The sequence below is a fragment of the Furipterus horrens genome, unplaced genomic scaffold (assembly GCF_987537825.1).
Source record: "Furipterus horrens unplaced genomic scaffold, mFurHor1.1.pri manual_scaffold_9, whole genome shotgun sequence".
In the NCBI taxonomy this organism is placed as follows: Eukaryota; Metazoa; Chordata; class Mammalia; order Chiroptera; family Furipteridae; genus Furipterus; species Furipterus horrens.
In genome coordinates, this window is record NW_028327179.1 from 54517896 (window position 1) to 54544215 (window position 26320).

Here is a 26320-nt window from a genome sequence, read left to right on the forward strand (position 1 = left end):
CAATTTAACCTGACATTTATAGAATGTTACCAACACAACAAAATAAATGTTCTTTTCACATGCACATGGAACATTCCTTAAGACAGACTATATGGATGGCCCATAAAACAAGTTTCAATAAATTTCAAATGACTAGAGCCACAGAGAATATGTTGTTTGACCAGAACAGTATTAAATTAGAAATTAATCAAAATAAGATACCTAAAAATAGACAAATCTTTGTAAATTTAACAATATGCTTCAAAATAACCCAAGGGTCAAAGAACACACCACAGAAAAATCCGAAAGTATTTCTAACTAAATGACAATAAAAATACAACATATCAAAAATTTTGGAATTCAGCTATAATTCTTAGAGAGAAATTTATAATTTTTTAAAAATTATTTGTCAGAAGGAGACTGGCAGCATTACTATCTAGTTATATTGCTAATTAACCTTCAACTATTTGTATAGCACGTAAGAAATAACACTGCTCACACATATGAGAAAGCAGGTCAATGAAATGTGCATGAGAAATTTATAATTTTAAATGCATATTTTAAGGAAGACAGAGGGCAGTACAATTAATCATCAGTGTTTTATCTTAAACCAGAAAAAGAAGTGCAAACTAAACTCAGTTACTAAAAGAAATAATAAAAATAAAAGCATAATATCGGCAAATCAAAAATACTTATAAATTCAAATAAATCCCTAGCAATAAAGATTAAGAAAAGTACAAATTACCAATGAAGAGGGGACATCACTACAGCTACATAATAAGAAAAAACTGGGAATAGCTTGATGAGAATAACATACATTACTGAGATGCACTTAAAAGCATTCAAAAAATTCACTATCTATTCAGGATAAAGATTCTCTTCAAGTCAGGAACAGAAGGAACCTTTCTCAATCTGATGAAGGATAATCTATACAAGACCCAGACTAATATCATACTTAATGGTACAACACTAAATGATTTCACCCCAGGTTAAGAAACAAAGCAAGGATGTCAGCTTTCACCACTTCAATTAAACATTATAGTGATGGTCCCAGCCATTCAAATAGGAATGAAAAATAAAAGACATAAACATTATAAAGAAAAAAGTAAAACTGTGTATTCACAGATGACATGATTGTGTATAGAAAATCCCAAGGAGATCTCCAAAAAAAAGCGACTAGAACAAATAAATGACTACATCTATGTCACAAGATACAAAGTTAATATGCAATAATATTTCTATATATTAGCAACCATTTGAAAATGTATTTTAAATACTATATGCAAATACAACCAAAAATATAAAGACCTAAGTGAAAACTATAAAACATTATAAAGAGAAATTTAATAAGACTGGAATGAATGAAAAAATATAACATGTTCATGCACTGGAAATCTAAATACTGTTGAGATGTCCTTACTCTCCATGTTTATCTACAGATTCAATGCAATCCAATAAAAAAATCCAAGTAGGCTCTGTGTGTGTGCGTGTGTGAGTGTGTGTGTGTGTGTGTGTGTGTGTGTGTGTGTGTGTGTGTGTGTAAATTGGCAATCTGATTCTAAAATTCATACAGAAATGCCAAGAACCTAAAATAGCCAAAACAATCTTAAAAAAGAATGAAGTATGAGGTCTCAGACTACCTGATTTTAAGACTTAGTATATAGTCTAATCAAGGCTCTGGTATTGGGACTTCCATCCAAGATGGAAGCATAGGTAGACATGCTTTGCCTCCTTGCACAACCATAAGATCACAACTAACCTAAAAAAAAACCCAACTAGAATTGCCAGAAAATCGAACTGTATGAAAGTCCAACAACCAAGGACTTAAAAAAGAAATATTCATCCAGACGGTAGGAGGGGTGGAGCTGGGGAGCTGGGTTGGAGAGGATGCAGTGTGCTGGCAGTGAGGCGGTGGCAAGGCAGCAGCAGTGTCTGGTGGAACGGGGAGTCCCATATACATGTGTGGTGAATAAAAGCCAGGAGGGACACCTGGGGAGCAATCCTAGCCCCATGCCAGACCGCGAAGCCAGGGCTCCTGCGCCAGGAAAATAAAGCCTCATAGCTTCTGGCTGTGAAAACAAGTGGGGGTTGGGGTGTCAGAAGAAACTGCCTGTCTCTCAAGAGAGTCCATTTAGAGGGCTCCCCATTGTCCTAGAATGCATGCAAACCCACCCACCCAGGGCAACAGCTAGAGGGGCGCCAGTTGCATATAGGAAGTGTGTGAAGTGAATGGAAACGGGAAGAGTGCCAAGCAAGTAGCATTGTTCTCTCTCTGACCCCTCCCCAACATATAGCACCACAAAGTGGTGAAACAGGTCACCGGCCTTGGCGAATACCTAAGGCTCTATCCTTATAACGTAACAGATGCCAAGACAAGGAGTTAAAGCAGCTTTACCAAATACATAAAAACAAACACAGGGAGGCTGCCAAACTGATGAGACAAAGAAATATGGCCTAAATGAAACAACAGAACTAAACTCCACAAAAAGAACTAAGCAAAAGAGATAGCCAACCATCAGATGCAGACTTCAAAACACTGGTGATAAGGATGCTCAGAGAACTCACTGAGTATGGTAAACACACAGGGAATGATGGCTACACTAAGTGAAATAAAGAAAAATCCACAGGGACCCAACAGTGAAGAGAAGGAAGACAGGGTTCAAATCAACAATGTGGAACATAAGGAAGAAATAAACAGTCAACCAGTACAGAATGAAAAAACAAGAATTCAAAAAGGCGAGGAGAGAAAAAGACTCTAGGACATTTACCAAAGTGCCAACCTCCAAATCATACAAATGCCAGAAGGAGAAGAAAAAGATAAGAAATTGAAAACTCATTTGAAACAATAATGAAAGAAAACTTTCCTAATTTCGTGAAGGAAATAGACATACAAGTCCAACAAGCACAGAGATTCTCAAACAAGCTGGACCCAAAGAGGAACACACCCATACACAACACAATTAAAATGCCAAAGGTAAAAGATAAAGAGAGAATCTTAAAAGCAGCAAGAGAAAAGAGTTACCTTCAAAGGAGTTCCCTTTGAAGACTATCAGTTGATTTCTCAAAAGAACCTTGCAGGCAAGAAGTATTCAAAGTGATGAAAAGCAAGGACCTACAACCAAGATTTCTCTATCCAGCAAAGCTACCATTTAGAAATGAAAGGGCAGATAAAGTGCTTTCTAGACAAGGTAAAACTAAAGGAGTTCATCATCACCCAACCCTTATTATGTGAAATATTAAAGGGACTTATTTAAGAAAAAAAAGATCAAAACAATGAACAGTAAAATGACAACAAACTCAAAACTATCAACAACTGAATCTAAAAACAAAAACAAACTAAGCAAACAACTAGAAGAGGAACATAACCAAAGATATGGGGATCATTAAGGAGGGTTATCAGCGGGGAGGGGGAAGGGGAAGAATGGGGGAAAGGTACAGGGATTAGGAAGCATATTTGGTAGGTACAAAACAGACAGGGGGATGTAAAGAATAGTAAAAGAAATAAAGAAGCCAAAGAACTTATATGCACAACCCATGGACATGAGCTAAGGGGGAAATTGCTGGAGAGAAGGGGGTTACCAGGCGAAGGGTGGCAAAGGGAAAAAAAATTGGGACAACTGCAATAGCATAATCAATAAAATATACTTTAAAAATTTTAAAAGTAAAAACTCCCAGAAAATAAATAAATAAAATTAAAAACGGGTATTAGAAAAAATAGATATCTATAGCAAGGTAAAAAATGTGAACCTACCTAATACCAACACAAAAATTATTTCAAGATAGATCACAAACCCACATGTAAAAAATAAAACTATAATGCACCTAGAGAAAAACAGGCAAATATCCTGACTTAAGGTAGGCAAAGATTTCTTATGAAAGTCTCAGAAAGCACTAAGCATAAAATTTGAAATAGATACAATAAATTTATCAAAATTAAAAAGTTCTATTCATCAAAATACACTATTAAGAAAATGAAGACAAGCCATAGTCTGTAAGAAAATATTCATAATCCTTATATCTGACAAAAGACTTGTATCTATAATATGTAAAGAATGCCTATAATTTAATAACCAAAAACAAAAACAAAACAAAACAAAAAAATCAATAAAAGACATGCAAAAGACTTAAACACTTTCACAGAAAAATATTTGTATGGTCAATAAGCATATTAGCAAGTGTTCAACACTAGTAGTCATTAGAGAAATGCTAATTAAAAGGACAACAAGATACCACCACATACCCACCTAACTGGCTAATATTAAAAACATAAACACCATCAAATTTTGGTAAAGATGTAGAGCAACCAGAACTTTCACACATTGCTAGGGGGAATAAAATAGTACCACTTCAAAAAACAATATGGAAGTGTCTTTTGAATTAAATATATATTTATCCTGTGACCCGTCAATTCTACTTCCAGTTATTAAATATGTGCCCAACAGAAAGCCTTGTACAGGAATGTTAGAAACTTTATTCATAGTAGCCCATTAGTGGGAACAGTCAGGATATCCATCTACAAGAAGAATGAATAAAGAAGCTGTGGCACACTCATGCAAAAGGATATTACTTTGCAATAAAATAGAGCAAAGTACTCATCTATATAGCAACATGGATCAATCTTAAAAAGGATTACCCCGAGGACTTCCTGCCAAGATGGAGGCCTAGACAGACACGCTGGGTCTCCCTCCACAACTAAAAAGGAATACAACTACCTGAAAACTAGAGAAACAACCAGAAGTTCCAGAAAATCAAACTGCATGGAAGTCCAGCAAACAAAGATATAAAAAAGAAATACTCATCCAGACAGGCAGGAGGGGTGGAGCCAGGGCAAAGAGGATGCAATGCAGTGGCAGTGGCAGTGGTGGCAGCGGCAGCGGCAGCAGCAGCGGCAGGCCGGCAGAAAGCAGAGTCACACATTTTAAAAAGTCAGGAGGGACACCTGGGGAGCGTTCCCAGCTCCTCACCAGACCACACAGCTCACAGTCACAGCGCCAGGGAAAATCAAGCCTCATTGCTTCTCACTGTGCAAACCAGTGGGGATTGGGGCGGAGAAAAAAACTGCAGGTCTCTCAGCAGAGTCCACTTGTTTAAAGGGTACCCACGGTCCTAGAACCTCCGCAGACCCACCCACTCTGGGAATAATAAGTATAAATATAGCTAATAATTAATTATAGATTAAAAACTGTTAGGTCTGTAGTTGTTAAATTTTGTATTTAAAACAATATATAGCATATTTTTAAAATTTAACTAAGACCATAGAATGATTCCTCAAGATACAGTTTCATATACTAACCACAAAATACATAAGAGTATAAAACTTTTTATATTTGTGGTGCGTTTACATAAACTGAATGTAACTCTCCAATGCACAACTGATATTTACAAATGGGTTTCTATTAATTCTACATTGGACTTATCTGTTCAAAGATGAACTGAAAATTGCCTTAATAAATCATATTAGTTAACAAGTAATTATACCTTCACATATTCCATTATTTTACAAACTGTTCATTCTTAATTGCAAATAGAAGTTTCATGGTATCACAATATAAGAGGTAAATCAACAATATTTCTTATAAAGACTAAAAATAATGGTATATACTTGAAAAGCATGTAAGTATTTGAATAGTGGTCATATTGCCCACATTACCAACCATTGACTCATTCACCCATCCACCAAACATTTAATTGGTTATTATGTGCTAGGCATTACGCTACGCAGCACACCAATGAACAAAAGAGATATACCTATGAAAACAAGTGCTAAAATTGTCAAGAATACATAAACACAGAGCCCCTGTGTACAGCTACACAAATTGTACACTGTACAATTTTACAAGTGACATTCATATAAACTACAATGGTGTCCGCTGAAGTTGTGGCACCACTCAGCAACCCTTCTAGGAACCCTTCTCCCACACGTAATTACAGAGGGAGGAGTCATGTTCCTATGATATGACCAAACTTGGTTGGTGCAAGAATTGCCATCTAAACCAAGAAGAACCAGTCATAGTATTACTGAACTCAAGGGGTACACTGCTTGGGGTGTTCTATCAAAAAATAAAACATGGTTTTCATTAAGTAGTTTTATTTACTTGCAGCAAGTAAAGGAGACAGGACCCACATCTGGAAGGGAGGCTTAGCCATTGCTTATATACACTATTTGTTTAATTACATGTTGATTTCTTATAGTTGGCTAAACTTACTTCCCATCAAGTTCATCAAATCAAGCTCATCAGGTTACAGCTGCCTCTGCCAAACTATTATGCTACATCTTAACACTTAGCAAGAATAACATTTAGTAAGAACAGCCCAGACCTTGAGGCCCTTATTCTATCTTCAACCTCCCTTGAATTTCTCAAAAAAATACCTCGGAATCCTTGATCTTAAAAGAGCACATTCAAAATCAGTAGGTGGTAGGAACTTTTCAGAAAAACACTTGTTTGCTTAAACTAGCTTAAGCTTATATCTAGTGTTGACATATAAAACTAATTTCAACCAATCTCAATTTCAAATGAATAACCACAGTCTTAGAGAGGCTAAATAACTTGCACAAAATTACACTGCAGAAAACAAAAACAACTCATAAATATAGGGAACGAGTTGGCAGTAACCAGGGAAAGGAGGTTGGGAGATAGGCGAAATGGGTGAAGGGGGACAATTGTATGGCAATGGATGGGAACTAGACTTTGGGGTTGAGCACTTGTAGTGTATACAGATGTCAAATTATAATGTTGTACACCTGAAACTTCTAGAATTCTTTTAAATCACACTGCAGATCTGGGACTATATATGCCTAATGACGTAATCTAGAACTGGTAATTTGTCATCTTAGGCACATCCATCCCGTGGTAGCCAGCCTTCAACATGATCCCCTAATGATCTCTGCCTCCTGATAATCATACTCTTCTGTAGTATAATTTCTTATTACACCAGTGTTGGTCTGTGTAAGTAATAGAATATGGCAGACATGGTGATATGTCATGTCTGGGATTTGATTTTAAAAGACATTGTGGCTTCTATCTTGCGTACTCAGGTGCTGTCAAATTCATTCTCTTGTTTTTCTCTCACCACTCATTGTTGAAGAAGTCAGCTGCCATGTTGTAAGTAGCACTATGTTAAGGTACTCATGGTAAGTAACTGAGGCCTCCCAACAACCACATGAGTGAGCTTGAGAGTATCCTCAAGCCCCAGACAAGCATCCAAATGACTATAGCTTGTGGAGAGCCAGAATCACCCAGCTAACCTGGATCTGCATTCCTGATTCTGCATACAACTTAACTCTTGTTTATTTCAATTACCTCATTGTAAAATTTCATCACAGGTCATTTTGCTTAAAGTTGCAGAACTTAACAATGTTAAATTAGGACTTACTGAAGTTTGCTATTGCTGCCACAGAACTACAAAATTAGTGGCTTTAAACAATACAACTTAATACCTCACAATACTGTAGATCAGAAGTCCAACAGGATCAGCTGGTGTTTCCTGCTCCAGGTATCACAGGCCTGAAATCAAGGTGTCAGCTATCTATCTGCAGTACATACTGGAGGCTCTAGAGAGAATCTGCTTCCAGTCATTCATGTATTGGGCAGAATTTGGTTCCATGCAGTTGTAGGGCTGAGGTCCCTGTTTCCTTCCTGGCTATCAGCTTCTGAAGATTGCTCACATTGGTTGGCTTGTAGACCCCAACCTCCATGTCATGCTTTGAATCTCTCTGAATCTCCTTTTCCCTCTTCTTTCTGACTCATCTCTTCCAACTTTAGCAGGGAAACATTCTCCACTTCTAAGAACTCATAGATTAGACTGAGCCCACCCAGATAATCCAGGATGACCTCCCCATCTCAAGATCCATAATCTTTTTTTTAAAAGTTTATTTTTATTGTATTTTTAATCCCCTTTATACCCTCTCCCCACACCACAATCACCACAAGGATCCATAATCTTAAATCATATTTACAAAGTCTCTTTTACTATGTTTTGGGAAATACAACATGGATATCTTTAGGGGGACTATTATTCTGTTTACCACACACTCAGTAACAGTGTTATTTAATAAATATTTTAAACGTTTGGGCATAATCTATTACACAACAATAGATAAACAATAAACATACCAAGAGAAAAAATGCCATGAAAATATTAATCAGTATATATAGTTATATATAAAGTGTTCAATATATCACACTTATATAAACCAGAGATTTTCAATCTTTTTCATCTCATGACATACATAGACTAATTAATAAAATTCTGTGGCACACAGAATTTTGTGGTGATCTGACAAAAATAAAATAGGTATAATTTTTATTGATTTATGAGAAAAAGAATAATAGTAATCACCTACCCTTTTGACTTTTTCAAAAATCAGGTGCCTGTAATTGTATATAAGGATTTCTGGTACCAAGAATTAACCAATCGGATGCAACCTTATTATGTGACTTGCCCAATAAGATACAACTTTATTATATGACTTATATATTTATGGCTCAAGGTAGGCATGCACACTGGACAGCTATTGTTGTTTGGTTGTTATCATTTTTTTAAGTTGATGATCAAAGGGAAAAGAAGTCAGTGCCCCTGCCTAAATAGTCAGGTATTACTTTTTTTTTTGAATCCTCACCCAAGGATATGTTTATTGATTTGAGAGAGAGAGGAAGCAAGGAGAGAAAAGACAGAGAGAAATATGGATGTGAGAGAGAAACATCAATCAGTTGCCTCCCGGATGCACCCCAACTGGGGACAGAACTAGCAACCTAGGTATGAGCCCTGACCTGGAATCAAATCTGCAACCTTTTCTGGTATATGGAATGACGCTCCAACCAACTGAGCCACCTGGCCAGAACAAGAATTGCATGTTTTAAAAATTCCTGTGGCACACCGGCTGACAATCACTGATATAGACACATGCACACCTGTTAGGCATTATGCTAAACATTTTTCATATATTATCTCTAAATTCATAATAAATATACTAAATTCTTAAATTATATCAGTAACCACATATCATTATCTATAAAATGAAACACCTGGTAACTGGCTGAGTTTAGCTTAAATCCCAGTTATTTCAAATCAAAGCTATATTTATGACATCTATTTTTCTTTCTCTTTTATAAAGTTTCAAACTACAGAATTTCAAGAATTAGATTTTTATTCTTAAGTTTTCAAAAGTAATTTTCCATAAATTTATTTCATTCTTACTGACCCACAGTAACTCCCCCCGCAAAAAAACATGAAATGCTTTATAACTGCACTTGACAACTGAAACTGCTTCTCATTGAAAGGGTCATATGGAAAGTGTGCTCATACCAGCGTTCACTTGATCTCTGTGCTTGCTCAGGTCACCCACTACTTTTTTTTTTTTTTTAATTAAATTCTAAGGCCACTTTCCAATCTTATTTGAAGTCTCAGCAACATCTTAACAATGTTGACTACTCTAGCCTTAAAACACTATCTTTTCTTAGCTTCCATTGTAGCAAGCCCTCTCAGCTCTCTAGTAATTGCCTCTTAGTCGTCTCTGTGGTCTGCTCTTCCTGTGCCTACCTTTACATATTACAGTTTCTCATGCTTCATTCGTGTTTCCACTCCCTATGGGGGATCCAACTCCGTATCTCTTCATATTCAATTACCATCTTTATGTGGCAACTCTCAGATACGTTATTTTCTGCTCCCATTTTTTTCCCTAGAATTTCTCATCAAATACACATATATCGTCGTCGGCAGCCGTCCGTCTCGAGAGACGATGGTGTAGCTTCTTAAGAGTCTATCTGCACCGCCGAGAATGGCTGTGCAGTCCAACTCGGGAGTGACACGGTATCTGTCTCCTCCCGTGTTGAATCGACATCTTGCGATGACGCTGGAGTGTCCTCTCCAGTGAAGCTGAAGCTACAGAGCCTGGGCAGGGTGATATGGAGGGTCTGCTGTTGCCCATGCAGCAGACCCCCCCTCTCTTCGCAGCTGAAGGGTCCAAGGGAAAGACGGAGTCAATACAGCTTGGCTTCAGGTGCGCCGCAGGAGTTGCCGGTGTTGACTACAACGTCAAACCGCCTTAGGGACTCCGGCTCCAGATTTTCTGTCGGGGTTTACTCCCTTAGCCTTTCCCCTGAAGAGGTATGCCGCAAGGCAGCAGAGGTTTTTTGGAGTCAGAGTTTTCCTTCTCTGATGTGCCCTGTCTGGATGAGTATTCTTCTTTATATCTTTGTTTGCTGGACTTCCATGCAGCTTGATTTTCTGGAACTTCTGGTTGTCTCTAGTTTTGTGGTAGTTGTATTCCTTCTTAGTTGTGGAGGGAGACGCAGCGTGTCTGTCTATGCCTCCATCTTGGCTCACACTGGATATGTGGACAATGCGGTGTATTTGGCAAGAGATGGATGTAGTTGTCAATAACTTCCAACGTGCTGCCTGGGGATGCTCGTCAGCGCATCTGTCCCGGAGGCGGCCGCTACCTGCACCAACACTGAAGCGCGGCGGTGGCACCAGCCACCCTATTAAACACCTACACTTCTGTGTCAAACAAGCACTTCAAATTCAGCATTTCCCAACATACACTTATAATCATCCTGCATAACACCATCCCTCCTAAGAGCTATCACTCAGTGAGTAGCCCTACTATCCGCTTAACTGGTCAGAAGAGCCCTTCTCCTCTCAACAAATCTCACTGCTTCTACATCTCCTTAAAATGGGTCTTACTACTTTGTCCCCTCCTCAATATTCCAATAATTCTTACCACAATCAACTGTTGCCTAACATACTAGGTTTCTGTATCTCTAATTATGCTCCCATCTTTCTAATTCATTTGACACTGCCATCAGAGTGATCTTTCTCAAATGCAAGTGTGGTGACATTACTCTCTTTCTTAAAGGCCTTTAGTGGAGTCGTTATTGCCCTCCTATAAAAGTTCAAATTCTCTAACATGGTTGCATGACCATTTACTATCTGGTCCTCTCTCTCAACACTTCACTGTCCTCTTCCCTTGTCTTTTACACCTCTAACTCCTTCTAGGAAAGACTGTTTCTTTTGTCTGGTATACTTTCATCAGTCTGGACCAGTACCCATCCCCTTGACCTGGTTAATATCTGAATAGCATTCATATCTCAGCTTATCTACTTCCTTTGGAAAGCTTTTCCTGACCATTTCCCTCCATATTATTATCCCTCTTATGATTTCATAGCACCTCATACTTAACCCTTAGTACCACACTTACTCTACCATCATAGAAATTTTTTCTCTCACTATAATAAAAACTCATTGTTTATCTTTGTTTTATTACTACCTTACCTACTATCTGACACACAGAATTACTGGATAAATATTTGTTAAATGACTAACCAAGTCATTAGACTTTCCTATGGTAATTTGATATTATATAAATAACCTCCTGAATAATAGTCATGTCTTCATTACATAAAAGTAAGAATTATAGTTAAAAGTACAAGAGTCTAATCTCCCAAATAATACAATACATTCAAAAGATATAAATGATAGTAAGTTCAAGATTTCCTCATTTTTTAAATATTACTTTTATTAGAGTTACTGCAGGTAGTATCATTAACGAAAACCTGAGAAATAATAGAGAACTAACTAACCAAGATGAGATGGGAAAGACTTATAGGGCTAGGCTACATATTAGCAAAATGACTCCCTGAATTCAGTAACACCATGTGTTTCAAATTTCTGTCTCAGCAAATAAATCACTACAAATCAAAGGAACCTTCCAAAACAAATGACACATTCAAACCTAAAATGTTAAATTTAATGTTTTCACAGGGCAATTTCTCAGGTAACAAGTCATGACAACACTTTTACTGGTCTCTTTTATAAAGCTAATGAAAGCAATTGTATTTTTAACTTATCTGAAGGATCTTCATTATATCACATGTACAAAAAAAGATCATGCCCTGACCACTATGGCTCAGCTGGGTGGGCACCATCCCACAAAGCAAAAGGTCACCAATTAGATTCCTGATCAGGGAACATGCCTGGGTTGCAGGTTCGGTCCCCAGTCAAGGCATATGTGAGAGGCAACCAATTGATGTTTCTCTCTCACACATCAATGTTTCTCTCTCTTTCACCCTCCCTGCCTCTTTCTAAAAATAAATTTTTAAAAAGATTATAATAACACAGTATAAATTTTGATTCTACTAATGTAAGAGTTCATGTGATTCAACAGATTTAAACACTGATTACAGCTATTATGATAATGATACAGTTTATTCTAGGCTCAAATACTCTCAAACACCCATGTGTAACATCAAACACACATTTAAAAATGTTAAATTATTGTATTCTGAATCCTTCCACATCATTCAGTGCACTTTTCTTCAGTTTTAAAAAACTTTGGTTATATTTTACATATTTAAAACATCCAATTCAAAACTATTTTTTGAAATTTACTCAAACAGATAGAGCACTCATTAATGATGTCATTGTGTGCCCATCAAAAATGTGAAGGAACAGGACAATTCAAGAATCAAGGATCATTACAAAACTAATCAAGTAAAACAAAAGCAAGTAATTAAAATACAAGACATGAAGCACTGCCAACTTGTAGTATATATGACTGCAAAATAATAATCAAAGAATAATTACACCTAACAAAATACATAGTCATGCAGAGTATAAATATCTATTCTATGATATAGCTACTTAAGAGAACAATCTAACATTAATACAGTCTTTGAAAGCTTAAAATGATTTCAAATTTTAATTTAATTCAGAAAATTACATGAAATCTGAAAAATAATATCTACAGATTGAAGTCTAGTACTGTGTGTTTTACCTCTGGGAGTTGCAGGCTGCACCATGATTCTATTCTTACATTATAAATCTGTTGTGTGGGGAGCAGGGGAAGAAGAACTGTGTTACCAAAAAAAATAATAATAATAATAATAAGAACAAATTGTTGTAAGAACATGTAGTATTTTTAATGTCTCTTAATCCTTTACAAGTTACCTTAATCTTTAAAGTTTCTCTTTAATATAAATAGACTCATCTATATTTAAAACACTGAATGCCCCTCATGTTTCACAGCATAAGAATGATCCAGAGCACTCACTGATACTTAATTCACATTACTGCTTTTTTTAAACCCATAATATCATAACAAAAATGAGGGATTCTTTTTTATTTTTTCCTCCCCATCATATCCAAAACACTAATGCAAACCGCTATGTCAAGGAGAGAAGAGAAGAGGGACTGCTGGGACAGCAGCTGTGTTGAAGCTCAGAAAGGACATGCGTTGGCAGATTTGTGAGGTGACGCCTGCAACAAAATGTGCCTAGAGCTAGTCTGATCCCTAAATTAAAAAAAAAAAAATCTGTACTTGATGTTACTCTTTCAGATAACTATATCCCTCCCTACCAAAGGATGATTTTTCTTGAAACAGTCTATTCATTAGTCCTAGTATGTTGCCACTGGGCAGAGTTGGGGAGGGGCTGTTAATTTATGAAATGAAGAAAAACACAGCAAAGATCACCTCGGAAATGAGTATGTATCATAAAAATACCTTATACCTATGCACTTTATTTCACTTTAAAGCAATTTCTTTTTCATTTAGAATTAAACTCAATTAAAAGTACTTAAGAAGGTGTAAATGAACTTTGAAGAGGATGAAAGCAGGAAGCCAAACAGGCTCAGACTTAGATGAAAGGATATTTATGTATCTACACTTGTCAGAATGAAGAGTGGAAAAATAACTGGAGATTTAGACAGGCTCTTGCATGGGATACACAGGAAGCAAGAAACTGACAAAGTTCAAGCCTCATTTTTTTTCCTATTTATATATTTATTTATAATTAATTTATTTTTCATTATAATTGACATACAGTATTATATTAGTTCCATGTGCACAACATAGTGATTCAACATTAATAGACCTTACAAAATGATCACCACAATAAGCTTAGTAACCACCTATCATGATACACAGTTATTATGTTATTGACTCTATTCTCTATGCTGTACATCACATTCTCATGGCTTATAATGGAAGTTTATACTTCTTATTTTTTGTACTTCTATTTTTTCCAATGAAGTAAGAAGTAAGGTCTTCTGGTAAGAGAGAGGGGAAGGTTCCCTGAACAAAATTGTGTCAAGGTTAGTCAAACTAAGGCCCATGGGCCAAACATTTAAGCTAATACTAATGTTTATATTTTTAAAGAGTCAGAAAATCAAACAAAGAATACATGACTTTAGACTCTATGCGGCCCACAAAGCCTAAAACTGATTGTATCACCCTTTACACAAAGTTGGCCAATCCTTGATCTATATGATAAAAGATGGGGAAGAGATTAGAGGTTAGAAGACAGGGGAAAAAAAAAAAAAACAGAGGCACTTACAAGAGCAAATTTTCCAAAGCAAAGATTTTAAATGCAAACAATCTTAATTACATGATTCAAAATATTACCAGCCTATTACACTATAAAATAAGAAATAAGGCAAAGAAAGTAAACATTTTAATAACTTTAAAACAACAGTAAAAGGAGTGCCACAAAATAGTTCATAATTAATTGCTAAAAGAAATTCCATAATGGCCTGGCTGGGTAACTCAGTTGGTTGCAGTGTCATCCTGATATGCTTAGGTTGCAGATTTGCTCTCAGGTCAGAGCACATATAAGAAGCAACCAATAAAGACATACATAAGTGGCACAACAACTCAATGTTTCTCTACCCCTATTGACGCCTCCCTCCCTCCCACCCACTTCCCCTCTCTCTCTAAAATATATGTTTTTAGAAAGGAAATTCCATAACAAGTTTTTATAAAATTTTGAAACTTCTACTCACCTCCTAACAAAATAATTAATACAGAACTTAATCTAGCAACTAGAAAACTCAACAAAAATTTATGAAACTACTATTTTCAAATACTGGTCAATAGGAAGTACAAGACTGCAATCCCTAGAAAACAAATGGAGTGATTATTTAGGTTTTATGCCTAAATACACTTTCTCTTAGAAACTAAAAGAAAACCCCATCAGAGCACAATGGTATAGATGGGCTGAAAGGACAAATATGAGTTAAGGGAGGCTGAAGCAGATGGGAACTTAGGTCAAAATAAGAGAAAAAAGTAAGCTAAGCAGAGGAAAGTTTCAGAAATTTACATATAGGGTTTATTGAGTCTTCAAAGAAATCTTAAATTATAAAGGCACATGGTAAGATTGAAAGAGGCCAGGCAAAGAACTACCAAAAAGCCTGCAAACACATCAATTCTCAGAGCACACAGAGAAAGTACTGCAAGATAATTCTAGTTTGGAAAGCCAAAATGAAAGACACCATTGAACTCAGGGGCATTCAGTATAGATCTATAAAGAATTATGCCTTAATGGTAGAGTTACACTAGTCTTAAGAGTAAAGGTTGTTCTAAAGCTGTCTAAATGTAGCTTCAAAATAAACCTTAAAAGGATCACCTTGATTCACAAGTAAGTTGACTGTTTGACAGAACAAAGCATGACATTTAATAAAGGAAGATAACAAATTCTATTTACATGTTCAAACACAATGGCCAGTTTTGACTTAAAATTTATTAGAAATAACCAAGAAGCAAAAGATGATGGAATTAAGAGAAAAAAGATCTTAAAATATCTATTATAACTGTGTCCATAGTTTTAAAGAAAAATATGAACACAATGAAGAGAGTAACAGACTCTATAAAAATAGATCAAATGAAAATTCTAGCCCCAGGCAGTGTGGCTCAGTTGGTTGGGCATCATCCCGCAAATCTAAAGGTTGCCTGTTGATTCCCAGTCAGGGACATGCCTGAGTTGCAGGTTCAGACCCCAGTCGGAGAGTGTATGGAAGGCAACGATTCAGTGTTTCTCTTTCATCGATGTTTCTCTCCCGGTCTTTCTCCCTCCCTTCCCTTCTCTCTAAAGGAAGTGTTATTTATAATAGTCAAGTTTTGGAAACAGCCCAAGTACCCCATCAGTAGATGAGTACATAAAAAAAAGCTGTGGTACACTTACACAATGGAATACTACTCAGCCATAAAAGAGAAGAAAATCTACCTTTTGTAACAGCATGGATGGACCTCGAGGTAATCATGCTAGCTGAAATAGGCCAGTCAGAGAAGGGCAGATACCATATGATCTCACTTATATGAGGAATCTAATGAACAAAATAGAAACAGAAACATGGATACATGAAAGAGACTGATAGCTATCAGAGGAGCTAGGTGTTGGGGGCTGGATGAAAGAAGGTGAAAGAATTAAGCAAAAAAGATCTTTATTATATATAATATACAAAATACGTAGACACAGACAAGACTGTGGTAATAGCCAGAGGGAAAGAGGGTGGTGGTAGGTGGAGGTGGGCAAATGGGGATGTAAAAAACTTTGCTTTGGGCGATGGGTACAAGATGCAGTGAGCAGATGATGTTTAGCTGAGTTGTACACTTGAAACCTGTATGGCTTTGTGAACCAATGTCACCAAAAAAAATTCAATTTTAAAAGTATAAAAAATGGAAGAGGGACAAAGGAAGTGATATTATATTAAGAATATAACAATATGGCTCTGGCTGGTGTATCTCAGTTGGTTGGAGGGTCATCTCGTAATTGAAAGGTTACAGGTTCGATTCCTGGTCATAGTACATGCCTAGGTTGCAGCTTCTGCACCTGGTCAGGTCGGGGAGCTTAGGAGAGGCAACTAATTGATGTTTCTCTCTCATATCAATGTTTCTCTCATTTTCTCTCTCCTTCCTCTCCCATCTCTCTAAAATCAGTAAGCATGTCCTCAAGTGAGGATTTAAAATTTAAAAAAAAAAAGAATATAACATTATGTATGATGTGATATTACTTGTAAACAGACTGTAATTAGTTAACCATCTATAGCATAAAACTTAAAACACACTAAAATAAGAAAACTAAAAGAGCTAATAAGTTGATATGCTATTTACTATTCAATTTTTATTATTATTCTATTTTATTTATCCATTATTAAATGTAGTAATTATTACTCCATTTTTATTATTCAATTTTGTTTGGAACAGTAAAAACTGAATAGTAAATATTACTCATTCCAAAAGCAAGTAGAAAAGGTAGAAAAATTAAGATAGAACACATAGAAGAAACAAAACAAATGCCAAGTACAGGAGTTAACAAAACCATATGCAAAATTATAGTTATACCTCGGTACTCAAAGCTTCAGAGATCATCAAACCCTGAATCCATTGCATTTTGATGAGCAAAAAATGTTTCAACGCTCAGCACTTGCTTGCCACTCAACGACCCTCTCTCATGTTGAAATAGAGTTCAATGTGTCAGTTTCATGGTAGCCTGCAACAGTTTGGTACTCATCAGTTTCAGCACTCATCACTTGTTCCAGAACAAATTAATGACAAGTACCGAGGTAACACGTATTAAGTGTAAATGCTCTGTGCAAACGCAGTCATACAGGTAGCAAATGGGTTGTGTGGCTTCAGGGAAAGAGCTAGAGGGACAGGTGCCAATGTCCCTGTGGGGAGTTGTTCTCCCACACCATCCCAAGATGCCATTTGTCCTGGCTCAAGCACTCCTCTCCGTAAGGCATCAACCTGTGGGGATGCAATAGGCCCATTCTCCTGACAACCTATTGACCTTACCCTGCCAAGCTCCCACCATGAGGAGGAGTCACCTAGCTGTGGCCAGCCTGGACCCCCACTGCAATCTTTCTTGAGGGGTGATTGAGGAGATCCATGAAGACTCAGAAGGTGTCAGAGACACACAAGAAGAGATTGAGTTTGTATGGCTTTCCAGCAAGGCCCATTCTTCCCCACGCACCCACCATTCCTGTGCAGAGTCCTTTCTCCCCACAGCCAACTATTAATCTCTTTTAGCCTGATGAACTCTACTGACCTCGCTTTGATGGCTTCCTAAGACCCCACCCCACCCCAAAAGTCCACAGGCCCTAGGCAGGTGGTGGCTGGCCTTGGTGTACCCTGAGATTTTTGCTGAGCGGCCTCAGAACAAGTACTGGTGCCAAGTTTTAATCTGTATCAACACGGTGAAGCACTCGCCCCTACGTGATGACTCAGGAAGAACCTGACACACAAATCATATTCTGCCAGAGGCTCTTTCAGTGGTTGAGACTAACAAACAACCAGCAGACAAAGCCCAATCGTGGGGTGCCTTGGGCCATTTGCAGACTTGCCCCAGACTAAGTACTAAAGAAAGATGGCTTCAGTATGCAACTTGGCCCTCCCATGCACACCCAGGCCCAACAGACAGCCACCAACTGTAAATTGCTTTGTAGCTCCAAACTGGTAGCCTAAGGCCAATCACAGGCAGTGTCTAATACTGATCTGCCCAGGAGTACCTCCAAAGAGATCCCAAAACTAATGCACCCAGTAGCTAGCTTCAGACCACATCAAAGCACGAAACAATTAGCTCCACAAGGGGCACACCCAAAGAGAGGACTTAGCCCAGTTACTGATGGAGCAAATTACACTTCATAAGGGGCTTCAAAGGGTCAGCCCCTACACAGCAGTTTGAACACTGTGGCCAGGGTCAATCCTCACTGTCAGCCAGCCGGATGGTCAACTCCACTCATGGATGGGCCAATACTCAAAACTGAACTGAAACAGGAGGGTTCACATAACACAGAGAAATGACATTCAGTGGAGCCCCGAGCTCGGGTGATCAGGGACATGGGACCACTAAGCCCCATGGGAAACCTACTGAATAAGGGCACCCTACCAAGACTAAAAGACATAGCACATCTACCTAACACACAGAAATACATACAGAGAGGAAGTCAAAATGGCGGGAAAATGAAATATCCTAATCCCCAGAAAAAGAACTAAGTGAACCTACCAGATACAGAATTCAAAACATTGCTTATAAGCATGTTCAATAAACTTAGGAGAAGAATAGATAAACTCAGTGACAACATCAACCAAGATATAGTAAGCCTTAAAAAGGACATAAAAAACTACTTTAAAAAGTCAGGAATAAAGACTACAATTTCTGTAATGAGGAATACACTAGAAGAAATCAAGAAACCAACAACATACCACATGAAGAAGAGAACTGAACCAGTGATTTGAAAAACAAAGTAGAAAAATTGCCCAATCAGACAAAAAAAAAGAAAAAAGAATTTAAAATAATGAGGATAGTAAAGGGACCACAAGAACAACATTAAGGATAACAACATTCACATCACAGAGGTACAAAACGAGAAAGAGAATGAGCAGGGGTTCAGAACATACTTGAAGAAATAATAACAAAATTGTTCCCTATGCTGGGGAAGGAAAAAGACACACAAATCCAAGAAGCACAGAGGGTCCCAAACAAGATGAGCCTAAGAGTAACACACCAAGACACAAGATAATAAAAATAGCAAAGGTTAGACTTCCAGCCAAGATGGACGCCTAGACTGACATGCTCCATCTCCCTACACAACTAAGAAGGAATACAACTACCATAAAACCAGAAGTAACCAGAAATCCCAGAATATAAAGCTACATGGAAGTTTTGGAAGTCCAATGTATGAAGTTATAAACAAGTGGTGCTTGTCCAGATGGGTAGGAGGGGCGAAGCCGGGGTGGAGAGGTCAAGCTGTGATGGCAGTGGCAGCCGCGCCAACAGCGGCAGGACGGCGGTAAGCACAGACACCCATATTTTAAGGGAGGAGAAAAGCACCTGGAGAGCACCCCTGGCTGCAGACCCAACCCGTCGGCTTGCGATTCCAACACCGGGGAAAGCAGGACCCCCCGACCCCCATTGCCTCAGACTGTGAGGGCTGGAGGGCACAGGAATGGAGGAGGAGGCTCCCAGTATCTCAGCAGAGAGTGAACGGCAGGAATCCATCTTGGACTCCTGCCCCCACACAAAGTGCCACAGCGTGGTGAGAAGTGTCGCCCAGTAGTGACGAGTGCATGGGGCTCCGCCCCCTATAGCATAGGAAGTGTGACAGCCCTGCCCAAGAAGCAAAGGTAAACACAAAACTGTCAGGATGGCACAGATTATGATAGAGATCCCAGTGACACAGCTGACCAGACAGCAAATATCTAATCTAACGAAGCAGCAGATAGGAAATCTTTCTGAGGCACAGTTCAGAGCTCTAGTTATAAGAAAGCTTACAGACCCAACAGTGGATCTTAAACAAGACAATAGCAAATATCTAATCTAATGAAGCAGCAGATAAGAAATCTTTCTGAGGCACAGTTCAGAGCTCTAGTTATAAGAAAGCTTACAGACTTAATAGTGGATCTTAAACAAGAGGAGGAAGGAATAAAGGCTAGTCGTGCTGAAATGAAGGAGAACATATACGAAACAAGTGGTGAGAGAAGAAAAACCAGATATCAAATCAATAAATCGGAACATAGGGAAGGAACAAACAGTCAACCAATGCAGAAAGAGGAAACGAAAAGTGAGGAAAATGAGGAGAGGCTCAGAAACCTATGGGACAGCTATAAGTGGGCCAACATCCAAATCACAGGGTTGCCAGAAGGTGAAGAAAAAGAACTAGAAATTGAAAAATTATGTAAAAATATAATGAAGCAGAACTTCCCTAACTTGGGGAAGGAAACAGACTTACAGGTTCAAGAAGCACAGAGAGTCCAAAGAAAACTGGACCCAGGGAGAACCACACCAAGATACACTATAATCAAAATGTCGAAAATTAAGGATAAAGAGAGAATCTTAAGAGCAGCAAGAACGAAGAAGAGAATTACATATAAAAGGGTCCCAATAAGACTATCAGCCTATTTCTCAAAAGAAACTCTGCAGGCAAGAATGGACTGATAAGAAATATTCAAAGTAATGAAAAGCAAAAACCTACAACCACAATTACTCTATCGAGTAAAGCTGTCATTCAGAATAGAACAGCAGAGAAAGCGCTTCCAGGTCAAAGTAAAACTAAAGGAGTTCATCAGATCCAGACCACTGTTATATGAAATGTTAATGGGACTGGTTTAGAAGGAGGATCAAAACTGTGAACATTAAAATGAAAACTGTATCACAACAACCAACAACATAAGCTAGGGAATTGAAACAAAGGCAAGCTAAGTAGGCAACGAGAGTGGGAAAAGAATTATAGGTATGGGGAACATATTGGGGGGAGGTCAGCAGGGAGGGGGATGGAGGTAAGGGGAGTGATATGGTACGGGAATTAAGAAGCATAGTAGGAGGGAGTAGAGTATACAGGAAGATGTTGAGAAGAACTATGTGCACAGTCAATAGGCATGGACTAAGAGGGGACAAGTGATGGGAGGGGGGTCACTGGGTAGAGGGGAACAAAGGGAAAAGAAATTGGGACAACTGTAACAGCATAATCAATAAAGCATTTTTTAAAATAGAAAAGGTTAGAGACAAAGAGAGAATCATAAAAGCAGCAAGAGAAAGACCCATAGGACTATAAGCTGATCTGTGAACAAACTTTTGAGTCCAGAAGGGACAACATGAAATATTCAAAGTGATGAAAAGCAAAAACTAACAACCAAACTACTTTACCAGCAAGATTATCACTTAAAATTAAGTGATATAAAGGAGTCATGGACATGGACAACAGTGTAGTGATTGCTGGGAGGAGGATTTCTAAGGGGACTAAATGGTAATGGAAAGAAATACTATAAAAATTAAATGAAAAGAGAGAGAGAGAGAGAGAGAGAGAGAGAGAGAGAGAGAGAGAGAGAGAGAGAGAGAGAGCTCACCAGAAAAAAAGAGTTTATCACCACCAAACAGTATTACAAGAAATGGTCATGGAATTTCTTTAAGGAAATGAAAGAAAAGAGGAGCATAAATATGTATAAAAAATGGCAATAAATACATACCTATCAATAATCATTTTTAACGTAAATGAATTAAATACTCTAATAATAAAGCATAGGGTAGCTGAATGGATAAGAAAACAAGACACATATACAATACACATATATGCTGTTTGCAAGAGACCCACTTTGGATAAAAAGACACACAGAATGAAAGTAAAAGAATGGAAAAAGATATTTCATAAAAATGGAAACAAACAAGAAACCTGGAGAAGCAATACTTATATCAGAAAAAATAAGACTTTGAAACAAAGACTAAAATCAGAGACAAGGACATTATGTAATAATAAAAGGGTCAATCCAACAAAAGGATATACTGTAACCCTTGTAAACATTTATGAAGCCATCACAGAAGCACCTAAATATATAAAGTAAATCTTAATGGGCACACAGAGTCAGCGACAGTACCACAGTCATAATAATGGAAATACAGTCACAGGCACCAATGATTATATATTCCAAACAACCAACAAGGAAACAGTGGCTTTACATGAAATACTACACTAGATGGATTTAATACATTTTTTCAGAGCATTTCACCCCCAACGCAGCAGAATACATATTCTTTTCAAGTGCACATGCAACACTTTCCAGAATAGACCACATGTTAGGCCACAAAACAAGTCTCAATAAGTTTAAAAAGATTGAAATCTTATCAGGCATCTTCTCTGACCACAATGACATGAAACTAGATAAGAATGACAAGGAAAAATATGAAAAACACAAGCAGATGAAGGCTAAGTAACATGTTACTAAAAAATGGGTTAATAATGACATCAAGGAAGAAATCAAAAGATACGCTGAAAAAATAAAAATGAAAACACAACAACCCCAAACCTATAGGATGCACTAAAAGCAATCCTAAGAGGAAAAGTCATGACAATATAGGCCTACCTCAAGAAACAATAAAATCTAAAATAAACAATCTAACCTTACACCTAAAGGAACTAGAAACAGAACAACAAACAAAGCCCAAAGTGAGTAGGGGAAAAAAAAAAAAGAATAAAGGTCACAACAGATATAAAGGAAATAGACTAAAAAAAAAAAAAAAAGATCAATGAAACCAAAAGCTGGTTCTTTACAAAGATAAACAAGATTGATAAACCTTTAACAAGACCAATCGAAAAAAAAAACAACAACATTAAAAAGGATCCAAATAAATTCAGAAATAAAAGAAGTAGAAACTGACACCACACAAAGGATTATAAGATAATATTGCGAACAGTCATATACCAAGAAATTAGTCTGGAAGAAATGGATAAATTTCTAGAAATATACAATCTTCCAAGACTGAATCAGGAAGAAACAGAAAAATCTGAACAAATTAAAACCAACAAAACTGAAGCAGTAATAAAAACAATTTTGAAACTCACAGAAGACAAAAGTCCTGGACCAGATAGCTTCATAGATGATTCTCACAAAACATTCAAAGAAAAACTAACACCTATCTTTTTCAAGAAGAGGGAAGACTCCCAAGCTCATTTTACAATGCCAGCATTATCCTAATTCCAAAGCCAGATGAAGACACTAAAAAGAAATAAAATTATAGACCAATATCCCAGATGAACATAGATGCAAAAATCCTCAACAAAATACTAACAAAGCAATTACAGCAATATATAAAAAGATCATACACGATGGTCAAGTGGGATTTATTCTTAGGATGCAGGGTAGTTCAATATCTAAATATCAATTAATGTGATATACCACATAAGCAAAATGAAGAATAAAAATCATATGATCATGTAAACAAATGTAGAATAAGGTTTCATAAAACCCAGCACCCACTGAAGAAAAATATTGAGCAAAATGGCAACAGAGGGAACGTACCTCAATATAAAAAAGGCCATATATGACAAACCCATAGCAAATATCAAACTCAATAGGAGAAAACTAAAACTGTCTTCCTAAAGATAAGGAGCAAGACAGAGATGTCTGCTTTCACCTCTCCTGTTAAACAAAGTACTGGAAGTCCTAGCCACAGCAATCAGACAAAAAGAGGAAATAAAATAAATCCAAATTGGAAAGGAATAAATCCTGTCACTATTTGCAGATGACAAGATACTGTATATAGATAACCCTAAAGATTCCACCACAAAACTACTAGAACGGATAAATACAGTAAAGCAGCAGGATACAAAATAAAGATCTAGATATCAATTGCATTTTTACACACAAATAATAAACTCTCAGAAAGAGAAAACTAAGAAAACAATCCCATTCACCAGTGAATTAAAAAAATAAAATAAAGTAAAATAAAATAAAATAAAACAAAATAAAATACCTAGGAATAAATTTGACCATGGATGTAAAAGACCTATACTCGGAAAATTATAAGACACTGAAGAAAGAAACTGAAGATGAAACAAGTAAGTGGAAGCACGTACTGTGTTCATGTATAGGAAAAATTAACATCATTAAAATGTTCATACTACCCAAAGCAATCTACAGATTCAACACAATTTCTATCAAGATACGAAGGGTGTATTTCACAAAACAGGAAGAAATAATGCCCAAATTACACGGAATCAAGAGACCCCAAATAGCTGCAGCAATCTTCAGAAAGAACAACAAAGTTGGAAGTATCAAGTTTCTTGATAACAAACTATACTATAAGGCTACAGTAATCAAAACAGCACAATAGTGGCTTAAATGCAGACAAAGATCAGTGAACAGAATAAAGCGCCCAGAAATAAATCCACATCTATATGGACAATTAATACTTGACAAAGAATGCAAAACATACAATGGGGCAAAGATGGTCTATGCAATAAATGGTGTGGGGAAAATGGGACAAATTCATGCAAAAAAATGAAATTAGACCACCTCCTTTACCATATACAAGAATAAACTCAAAATTAATTAAAGACTTAAATGTAAAAGACTTGAAACCATAAAACTCCTAGAACAAAACATAGGCAGTAAAATCTCTGACATATCTAACTATAATTTTTCTTATATATCTCCTTGAGCAAAGGAAACAAAAAATAAAAAATAAACAAATGAAACTACATCAAACTAAGTTTTTGCATACAAAGGAAACAATCAACAAAACAAAAAGACACCCTACTGGATGAAAAAATATATTCACCAATGATACATCTGATAAGGGTTAATATCCAAAATTTACAAGAACTCATAAGACTCAACACCAAAAAGACAAACAATCCAATTTTTTAAAATGGGCAAAGAGCCTGAATAGACATCTCCAAAGAGGAGATACAGATGGTTAATACACATAAAAAGATGTCAGTGTCACTAATCATGAGAGAAATGTACATTAAAAGCACAACAACATATCACTATCACCTCACACTGTCAAAATGGCTACCTTAAATAAATCAACAAGCAGCAATTGTTGGCGAAGATGTGGAGAAAAGGGAACTCTCGTGCACTGTTGGTGGGAATGCAGACTGGTGCAGCCACTGTGGAAAACAGTATGGAGAGTCCTCAAAGAATTAAAAATGGAACTGTCAGCAATTCTCCTTTCAGGTATATACCCAAAGAAACCAAAGACATTAATTCCAAAGTATATATATATACTCATATGTTCATTGTAGTATTATTTACAATAGCCAAAATACGGAAGCAACCAAAAGATTTCATCAAAGAGACAAGTGGATAAAAATGTTATGGTACATATATACAAGGGAATATTTACTCAGCCACAGAAAAAACTAAAATCTAACCATTTACGACAGCATGGATGAATCTCAAGGATAATTATGCTAAGTGAATAAGTCAAAGACAAATACTATATGATTTCACTTAAATGTGGACTCTGAAGAACAAAATAAACAAACAAAACTGAAATAGACTCACAGGTACAGAGACCAGACTGGTGATTTCCAGAGAAAAGGGTGTCTGGAGGCTGAGTGAAAAGGTGAAGAATAAAGAACTACAAATTGGTAATCACAAAACAGTCATGGGGTTGTAAAGAACAATATAGGAAATATAATCAATACTATTGTAATAATTATGTGTGGTGCCTGGTAGATACTTGAATTATCGGGGAACCACTTTGTAGATTATGTGATTATCTAGCCATTGTGCTGTACACCTGAAATTAATAAAAAAATAATATTACCCTGACCGGTGTGGCTCAGTTGATTAGGTATCATCCCGCAAAGTGAAGGGTCACCGGTTCAATTCCCAGTCAGGGCACATGTCTGGGTTGTGGGTTCAGTCCCTGGTAGGGGTGCATAGAAGAGGCAACCAACCGATCAATGTTCTTTCTCACATCAATGTTTCCCTTCCCCTCTCTCTAAAAATAAATGAATAAAGTCTTTTAAAAAATAAAAATTAAGAATAATATGGAATGTAAACTGTAATTAAAAATAAAATTTGTAAGAGCCATAAAAAATAAATAACAAAACATAAAAATACAAATAACTAGAAAATAAAATACACATCACAATTAACAGACAGAAATCAGAATGGAAATAAAGCAAAGAGAAACTACTGCAATCTGCAGAAAACACAGCTTAAAAACAAAGACACAGAAGAGTTAAAAATAAAAGGCTGACAAAATATATAAGATGTAAACCATATCAAAAAAACTGGAAAAACTACACTGATGCCAGAGAAAGCAGACATCAGAAAATG

The 26320-nt window shown here is 36.9% G+C and overlaps 1 protein-coding gene and 1 non-coding gene across 3 annotated transcripts in view; both read right to left on the minus strand.

The window, feature by feature from the left end:
- Positions 1-26320, minus strand: part of COG5 (component of oligomeric golgi complex 5) — a 393705-nt gene that overhangs the window by 259535 nt on the left and 107850 nt on the right. The window lies entirely within an intron of this gene.
- LOC150001771 (small nucleolar RNA SNORA19) lies at positions 384-511 on the minus strand. The gene has a single exon (XR_016513221.1). It is a non-coding gene; the product is annotated as a small nucleolar RNA SNORA19 (small nucleolar RNA).